We start from the raw sequence: 10,059 nt of genomic DNA, 5'->3' as shown, positions 1-10,059 counted from the left end.
GCCCAGCCCTGAGGACCCTGTGGGCTCTGCTGGGGGTTTCGACAGCCTCGTGTGTGAGTGTGTGTATGTATGTGAGTGTGTGTGTGTTAGCAGGCTGTGTGTGAGTGTGTGTGTGAGTGTGTGTTAGCAGGCTGTGTGAGTGTGTGACTGTGTCTGTGTGTGTGAGTGTTTGTGTGAGTGTGTCTCTCTGTGTGTGAGTGTGTGACTGTGTCTGTCTATGTCTGTGTGTGTGTGAGTGTGTCTGTGTGTGTGTCTCTGTGTGTGAGTGTGTCTGTGTATGTATGTGAGTGTGTGTGTGTTAGCAGGCTGTGTGTGTGTGTCTGTGTGTGTGTGAGTGTGTCTGTGTGTGTGTGTCTGTGAGTGTCTGTGTGTGTCTGTGTGTGTGTCTGTGTGTGAGTGTGTCTGTGTGTGTGTGACTATGTGAGTGTGTCTGTGTGTCTCTGTGTGACTGTGTCTGTATGTGTGTGTCTGTGTGTGAGTGTGTCTGTGTGTATGTGAGTGTGTGTGTGTGTCTGTGTCTGTGTGTGTCTCTGTGTGTATCTCTGTGAGTGTGTCTGTGTGTGTGTTTGTGTGTGTGTGTGTGAGTGTGTCTCTGGGTGTCTGTGTGTGTGTGTGTGAGTGTGTCTGTGTGTGTGTGTGAGTGTGTGTGTGACTGAGTGAGTGTGTCTATGTGTGTGTGTCTCTGAGTGTGTGTGTGTCTGAGTGTGTGTGTGAGTGTGTTTTTGTGTGACTGTGTCTGTGTGTGTGTGTCTCTGTGTGTGTGTGTCTGTGTGTGTGTGTATCTGTGTGAGTGTGTCTGTGTGTGTGTCTCTGTGTGAGTGTGTCTCTGTGTGTGTGTCTCTGAGTGTCTCTGTGTGTATGTGAGTGTGTGTGTGTGTGAGTGTGTGTGTGTTTGTGTGTGTGTCTGTCTGTGTGTATGTGTGTGTGTGTCTCTGTGTGTGTGTGTCTCTGTGTGAGTCTCTGTGTGTATGTGAGTGTGTGTGTGTATGTGTGTGTGTGTCTGTGTCTGTGTGAGTGTGTCTGTGTGTGTATCTCTGTGTGTGTGTGTATTGTAGCAGGCTCTCAATCACCATCTATTGCACGGATGAGCTTGGGGAAGCCCGGGCTTCAGCCCCTCTCCCGGGGACAGGCTGCGGCACTCAGGTTTGCGGGGCAGCCCCGGCCCTGCATCTGGTCCTGTCAGCGTCCCCCCTGAGCCCCCTTTGTGCTGAACAAGAGGTGGTCCCGGCTGGGGTCCAGCCTGATCCCCCAGGAGCTCTGGAGCGGGGGTTGGTTAACCGCCGCCTGTGGGCTGCTGGGGGAGGTGTGAGGCTTCGAAATGGCAAGGGCAAGGGCGCGACCAGCAGGGGCCCGGGTCAGAGCTGCGTGGTCAGAAGCAGGTCGCGGAATTCCTCCTGCTCCCCGGATGGTCTGTCGGCTGTTTGCTGGGCCCCCTTTCTCACCCTTGGTCTCCTGCAGCAGGTCTCAGCATGTCTGCCAGCGGTCCCCATCTTCAATTCTGAGCTCCTCCCCGAAAAACTGTAGCTGCAGGAGGCAGCTTCAGGGTTTCCCGAGCCCCAGGAGGAGGTCAGAAGTGGGAAAAACGAGAGAAGGGCTTTACCTGGAGCCGGATCTCAGCTCTGGTCACGGCGATGTGTTTTGAGACATTTTTGTGTTGTGCTGAGAACAAAATGGATTAAGAATGGGAAGCCGGGGGAGGATGCGATCCTAGCTCTTAAATGACCTCTCCTTTGCTGTTGTTCCCCCAACCCCCCACCCCTCCCCTCCAGAGAGCAGTCTCCTCCAGTGAAACCTGCCTTCACCTCCCAGAGAATCATTCCTTATCCGGGAAACCGTCACACTCTTGGGACAGCAAAAAGGTATTTTACAAACTATTGATCTGAGAATTAATATATTGCTTTTTTCCCAGACGCCACACCTCACTGCCACTGTATGTACGTGAACCCCCCAAAGTAGTATCAGGAGCAAACCGCAACCTACCAGGCTTTTAATTATGTTTTAGGTACTTTATATTTTTATGCTGGTATTGTTCTCGCTGCCCCTCAAGCTCACTCCTCTTAATTTCAGGTTGATTTTTGCCATCTCCCTTAGATGATTCCAGAAAGGCATCAGTTGTATCCATTATCCCTCATTAAAAAAACAATAACAAACACCCCCTGAAAATTTCATTTACTTTCTTGTATGCTGAGCACCTTAAATGACCCTTTAATTCTTTCAGAAAGCATGGCTTCAATCCAGGAGGAAAACTTCCCCACCTATAGGCCGGTAATGTGTGTTCAATAGTTTCCAATTGCTTGCATTATGAAATATGATGAAAGCCATCTATATATCTCATGGGAGGAAAAGATATACCTTGAATTTCGCTCTGAAAACAGTACCGGCGGAGAGATATTTCTGCATGAAATGTGCAAGGTGACGGTGGGCCCATCGCTGCAGTGAGCTTAGGGCTTTCTGGTCCGCGCCTGGGAGGGCGGGTTCGTGATGGGCCGTGGAGGCGCCATCTTGCAGGAGGCACGTGTTGAGGAAACGTGGGCTCGCTCCATCACTGCGCGTGCCGCGTCCTGTCCATCTTTCCTCTCCAAGGGGATGGACGACAGTCCCTGAAAGCTGACCACCGTTTCCTTCTCAGTTAATCAGCATTAGGGTAATGGGCGCGTTACATCCATTTTACAGCGCGGTGTATGCGCTGGCGGCTCTACATAAATAATGAATAATCTCAGTAATGACCAGAAGTGCATGTGAGCGATTGCATTGAGCACGTAATGGATGCTTTGTTTGTCTTCAGGGGCTGTATTACCAGCGTGTAACTGAGTAGGCTTCGGAGCGCTCTGGGTTACCTGAGGCCTGAAGGGTGCTCCATCAAGTTGGGAGTCTGTTCCTCTCTGCACAGAACTTAACCGTGGCTCAATGCTTGCTTTAGGTCTCTCTGTTTGAAAACGGAAAATATTTTGCCCTGCTCATCAATCACCATGCCTGCCAATTGCTTCCCCCCCTCCCTTCTCTTTGCTTTTAGAGAAAGCAGCTAGAAACACCCAAGCAATGTAAATGGCTCTGAGTTATGTCTGTTTTCAACACACAGCATTTGAGCAGGAAAGTCAGGGCTCATTAAAAATATGAACGTGGTAGCTTATAGAATTGGCCACTTTAAACACGGTCGTCTACACACCAGCGGCTCTGAAACTGTTCTATAGTAGTCGGGGTGTTTATGGAGCATCTCGCGGGTTCTCCTACGTGTCTCTCTTCAGTGTATTTCCCCAGGGTCCAGCTGGGCACAGCACTCGCAAGACCACTCCAGCCAACCAGGAGGACGTCATCCGTTCCCGACTCATGTGAAAAGCGCCTGTCGCTTTGTCGGTGTCAACACCTACGCACGACAGTCCTGTTATGACCACTTAGAAGAATTATACACGTCTGTGCATGTACGTATGCTATCCTTTCAGCATAACCTTCGAATTGTTTACATTCTGTAAAATTAAGTGCATTGTTATCTGCTTGGAACTTAACTGTGCGTGAAGTGTTCGGAAGATATGTGTCTCTGACCTTTGATTTTCTTTATCAGAGAATCGTGTCCGTGGGAAATGTTTCTACTGACACGGCGGAGCTCTTTGTGTAACCCAGAGGAAGGCTACCACTGCTGATACAGGGTCAGGGAGAGAGCAAAGAGGAGGGGAGGAGACTTTCCAGGGAGGATGAAAGAAATTTTGCTTCTTTGAAGAAAGGAAAGAGTGATTGGAAGTGAGAGCAAGAACGAACCACGTTAGGGTGGATCAGACAGAAGCGAATGTTAGGAAGAACCTACAGGGTTCAAAACTACTCAGCCCAGAGGACTGAGGCCGCGAGATAAACACACGAAATAAACACCCTAATCCCTGTGCATGTGGAAGGGCCGCCTCTGGCATATTGTCTGAGCCACCCACCCTGAGAGCTGCTATAGGAAGAGCAAAATCAAAACCAAGCCAAACAAGGACTTCCCCAGTGGTCCAGTGGCTAAGACTCCACGTTCCCAATGCACGGGGCCTGGGCTTCGATCCCTGATGAGGGAACTAGATCCCACGTGCCGCAACGAAGATCCAGTGCAGCCAAAAAATAGATAAAATAAAAAATATATGTAAAAGCCAAACCAAATAAGAACAACCACACACACTTACTTATGTATTCCATATATACACATTTGTCTCTTTTAGCATTGGCTTTTGTATTTGGGGGTGTGGAGATTAAATTATGATGTGGAAATGGTCCATACAAGGTTGAAGTATTTGACTAGGTACCTGAAATAGATCAATATCTTACTGATAACTATGAAGATCCATTGGACTTAAATACCCATATTACTCTGGGTACAACTGGTTTCTTTAAAGTGTGCTTTTCCAACTATTTATGACACGTGCGACACCCAGGAAACCAGCATATCTGATGCCTGGAGCCGATCATTTTTACCTATCTCCTCTATATTTCAAAGTTACTTTCAGTAATAATTGCATCAAGCCACCAGGGAAGCCCAAGAATAATGGGGTGGATAGCCTGTTCCTTCTCCAGCGGATCTTCCCAACCCAGGAATCAACCCGGGGTCTCCTGCATTGCAGGCGGATTCTTTACCAACTGAGCTATGAGGGAAGCCCGTATCAAGAGTCAGTACCAATCATTATTTGTTTGTATTTTGGTTTTAAAACAGTTATCAGTTATAAGAAGTGAATTTCAGTTTTAAAGATAGTGTTCAAATTCAGGAAAATAGTTCATATATGAACCAAGATTTATACTTACTCTCCTCCCCGCCCCGAAAAACATTACAGCTTGTGATCGTGTGCACTTCTGTATCTGGCTTTTTCACTTTGCAAATTGTTTTCAGGGTTCACCATATTGGTGAAATATCTAAGAAATCATTGGCTAACCCAAGGCCATAAATACTTACTCCCATGTTTTCTCCTAAGAGGGTCATAATTTTAGCTCTTACATTTAGGTCTATATTCCACTTTAATGTAATATTTGTATATGGTATGAGGTAGGAGTTCAAGTTTATTCTCTTGTACCAGAATATCTTTTCACCCCAACACTGTAATTAAAAAGGCGATTCTTTCTGCATTGAATTGTCTTGGCTCCTTTTGTCAAAAATCAATTGACTATAAATTGGGATTTATTTTTGGACTCAATTTTATTTCATTATCTCTGTCTAACTTTATGCTAGTTACCACCACATCTTGGTTATTGTAGCTTTGAGCTAAGTTTTAAAATTGGGAGGTGTGAGTTCTTCTACTTTGTTCTTCATTTTTAAGAATGTCGAAATATTCTTTGATATTCTGGGCCCCTTGAATTCCCATATGAGTTTTAGGGTCAGCTTGTCAATTTCTTCAAAAAAGGAGACTTTGATAGGAATTATGTTGAATCTATGCATCAGTTTGAGGACTGTGAACATGGGGTGTCTTTCCATTTATTTAGATCTTGTTTAATTTCTTTCAATGATGTTTTTATAGTTTTCAGTGTATGTCTTCACTTTTTTTGTTAAATTTGGTCTCAAGTATTTTATTCCTTTTTGATGTAATTATAAATGGTTTTCATAATTCTGTTATCAAATGGTTTATTGCTAGTGCATAGGGTTACAGTTGGTTTTTATGTTGATCTTGATCTCAATGTTGTTGACCTTAGTACTTCTAGGGTTTTTTTTTTTTTTTTTAGGGAATTCCTTGGGATTTTTCTATGTACAGGAGAATATCATCTGCAAATAGAGGTAGTTTTACTCCCCCCGCCCCATCTGGATGCCTTGTATTTCTTCTTCTTTTTGCCCAGTTGCCTTGGCTGGTCCCATTGGTGGAAGAGCCTAGGATAGGTGTCCTTGTCTCGTTTCACAGGAACCCACTTTTAAAATGAGCCTGTTGTGTCGCTGGGTTGGAGTGTGTTGGGGGCAGACTGCAGAACTAAATTAACTCCCTAGGAGAATACAACATTTATTAAAGTTCAAGTAATAAAAATGTGCTAATCTAAGGCTCACATGTGTATTATTAAAACCCAAGATGGGAATGCAAATTGGTACAGCCACTATGGAGAACAGTAAGGAGGTTTCTTAAAAAACAAAAAATAGAACTACCATATGATCCAACAGTCCCATGCCTGGGCATGTGCTCAGAGAAAACTGTAATTCGAAAAGATACCTGCACCCCAGTCTTCACAGCAGCACTGCTCACAATGGCCGAGACGCGGGAGCAGCCTAAGTGTCCATCGGCAGTTGAATGGATAAAGACGTGTGACACATACCCACAACGCCATAAAAGAGGACAAAATAATGCCATCTGCACCTACCCGGCTGGACCCAGGGATGATCACTGTAAGTGAAATAAGTCTGATAAAGACAAATATCATATGGTATCACCTATATGTGAAGTCTAAAAAAGAAAAAAGAAAACTAGAGCACACAAATGAACTTATTTCCAAAATAGAAAGAGACTCACAGGCACAGAAAACAAACCTGTGGTTACCCAGGAGGACAGGGGCCGTGGAGGAAGGATGGATTAGGAGTTTGGGACCAGCAGATACGAGCTGCTACTCATAAAATAGGTAACCAAAAAGGACCTATTGTACAGCACAGGGGCGTATCTCAGTGCTAAATAATAACCTATAAGGGGAAAGAATCTGTGCTGTACACCTGAAACTTACCTGATACTGTAAATCAATTATACTTCAGTTTGAAAAATACCCAACCAGTAACCACAGCCACTGTTTAGAACTTAGACCAACGGAAGATACTTTCCAAGGAAGAGGAGTTTATCGTTGGTGTTGTGTCGAACAGTTGTGGCACCTTGATAATAGAAACGCACCCACTTTCAGCTGGTTTTACTGTGACCTTGCCATTCTTCGTGGGGCACATGCCCGCCACCACCTGCGCCCAGGGTGGACGCTCCCACGCCTCCAGCCCTGGTGAGCCGGTGCCCTCCCCGCTGGCCGCCAGTCTCCAATCACGACTTCTGGACAGCTCTGTGTCTGGTGTGGGCGGCAGGCCACGCACAGGCCTGGGCTAAGGCGTCCATTTCCGCACAAGGAAGACCCCTCACTCCTGTGGCCGATTGGACGGAGACAGTCCTGGGGGCCGGCTGAGTGCCAGTCTCCCTTCCGTCTGTCCTGCCTCTGCCCCGGCGCAGCTCTGCTCCCGGCGCAGCTCGTGCTGCAGGGGCTGCAGGCAGCCCTCGGGTGCAGTGAGGGCCTGTGATGATGGCTCGGTTCCGCTGTTACTCATCGTGTGGCCCTGGGCCCACAGCTGCAGCTCTTTTGGTTTCTCTTCCGTGAAACGGAGACAAAGGTGCGATCTTGACCCGCCGCCACCACCTCAGCCCCCTCCCTCTTTCACTGTCGAAGGCAAAGGGGGTGTGGCTGTCGAAGGAGTGAGGCCTTGTGAATAATCAGAGGGCGAAGCGACCTGTTGCTATCGCTCCTGCTCTCCAGAGGCTCACAGCCTTGAGCTTGTCAAAATATATTTCAAGATGTGTTACATTTTTTTTGCACATATTAGGGGGAAATGGAGAGGGTGTCATTTCCTTACGTGAGCCCGGTAACTCAGAGCTGCTGCTTACAGGGCGAAAAGGAGAATTGTTTTGCGAAGGAAGTGTGTGCTCCTGAAGATGCTAAAGGGGATGATACCGCCAGGGTCCCACTCCATCCCCTGGTACCTCACACTCCACGTACAAAGTCCCCACCATTATCAGGGGAACCGCCAGGCAGTCTCGCAGACTCATAGGAGCAGCGCCCAGCTAGTTACCGGTGGGGTTGGAGGGTAATTACTCCAAGTCACGCCCGGGCTGGAAGGGCAACTCCCAGGCGTGTTCTGTCTCCAGGGGTCCCAGTGAGACCAGCGCCAGCCGCTCACCATGGTAACGGGGTCAGTGGCAGACCCTTCAGTCCTTGCCTTCTCTTTCCCATCTCATTTCCTTGCTGCCCTCCTGGGGAGTCCGGGGACCACTTCTGTATAAATGACGTGCCCTCGAGTCTTTGTTTCAGGATCCCATTCTGAGGTCCCCAACTCAAGACAGAACAAAAGGCGAAATGAAGAGAGCTGACGAGGGGCTCTCAGGAGCCAGGAGAGGCCAGGACCACGTCCATGTTTTTCTTTTCTTGATTGATCATCATCTGCCAGAGGAGGGAGTCAGCAAACACCAGCCCATGGGCCGAATCGGCCCTGCAGCTCTGTTTTTGTAAAGATTGTGAACTGAGGATCGTCATCACTTGTTCTGATTTCATGATCGATGTTTACCCTTAGAGAATCTCACCTAAGTTCTTTTCCCCTCAGTTTTATTGAGATATATTGACATATAGGGCTTCCCTGGTGGCTCAGTGGTAAAGAACCCACCTGCCAACGCAGGAGATGAGGGTTTGATCCCTGGGTCGGGAAGATCCAGTGTTCCTGCCTGGAGAATCCCATGGATTGAGTGGCCTGGCGGGCTGCAGTCCATGGGGTTGCCGTGAGTTGGTCATGACTTACTGACTGAGCATGAATTAACATATATTACGGTATTACTATCAGGTGTACAATTTAATGATTTGATATGTGACTATGTAGCAAAGGGTCACCACAATAAATTTAGTTAACATCCACCACCTCACATAGTTAGAAAATGTTTTTCTTGTGATGAGGACACTAATTGTGCAACTCCCAAGGTGATTTGGGGATTTATTTTAAAAGGGATTTCCCTGGTGGTCCAGTGGTTAAGACTTCGCCTTCCGAGTCATGGGGTGCGGGTTCAGTCTCTGGTTAAGATCCCACATGCCTCTCTGGCCAAAAAAGCAAAACCTGAAACAGAAGGAATATTGTAACAAATTCAATAAAGACTTTAAAAATGGTCCATATCCAAAAAAAAAACTTAAAAAAAGATGTGGATTAATTATGCAGGATATTGATGTGGGTTGCTTTAAGATGAACGAAGAATGCACGTGTTGGTGAACTTCATTTGGAGACCTCATAGGTCCTTGTGGGTGGGAAGTGTTTTGGGAAAGCGTGGCCTGGGTCACACGACCTTGCACAGAGAAGCCACGCAGTTTGCTTCTGGGAAGCTCTTTCTGTGCCTGTGAGGAGGGGATATAATTCCCACGTCACCGGTTTGCTCTGGGAAGTCGGTGGGGATGCTGAGTAAGCCCCGTGGTCCGTTTCTTTCCCCTCTCCACGCTTGCCTTTGACAGGAGGGTGGAGTCAGGCCGAGCTCTATGTGGCTTCTTTAAAGTTCCCAGAGCCTTTGGTAAGTGTCAGACAAGTGTCAGAGGAAAGGAGGTTTATAAATATGAAGTGCTTCTCTGATGTTAATTAAACTTTATGCCAAAAGTGGTATAAATAACAGTAATAACAGTTTTTTTTTTAAAGGAAAAAAATGTAGTTTAGGTGAAGGAGTCCCCCTTTCCTACCTGAACCGTGGGGGTGGGGACAGTGTTAGACTCACCTTCCCACCAGAGGCAGAGAGCTACACAGATTCCAGGGAGCAGGGGCGCAGACTCTGAGAAATTCATTCCTGCTAGGAAGAGCCCCTGGAGAAGGAATAGCAACCCACTCCAGTATTCTTGCCTGGAGAATCCCGTGGACAGAGGAGCCTGGCGGGCTACAGTCCATGGGGTCACAAGGAGTCAGGCACGACTGAGCAACTGACATGGAACAAGAATGAAAACTTGAGGAGCACGAAGACCTCAGTTCTCCTGGGGTGGGTGATGCTGGCCAATCCTTCTGCTTTTCTGGGCTTCTCTGATAGCTCAGTTGGTAAAGAATCCGCCTGCAACACAGGAGACCCCAGTTCGATTCTTGGGTTGGGAAAATCTGCTGTTGAAGGGATAGGCTACCCACTCCAGTATTCTTGGGCTTCCCTGGTGGCTCAGCTGGTAAAGAATCTGCCTGCAATGTGGGGGACCTGGATTCTATCCCTGGGTTGGGGAGATTCCCTGGGGAAGGGAAAGGCCAGCCACTCCAGTATTCTGGCCTGGAGAATTCCATGGACTATATAGTCCATGGGGTCACAAAGAGTTGGACATGACCTATATGCAGGTCAGGAAGCAACAGTTAGAACTGGACATGGAAAAACAGACTGGTTCCAAATAGGA

This window comes from Bison bison, unplaced genomic scaffold (assembly GCF_000754665.1).
Source record: "Bison bison bison isolate TAMUID 2011002044 unplaced genomic scaffold, Bison_UMD1.0 scf7180017862976, whole genome shotgun sequence".
Lineage (NCBI taxonomy): Eukaryota > Metazoa > Chordata > Mammalia > Artiodactyla > Bovidae > Bison > Bison bison.
The sequence above is the reverse complement of the archived record's forward strand: the minus strand, read 5'-3'. Positions refer to the sequence as shown.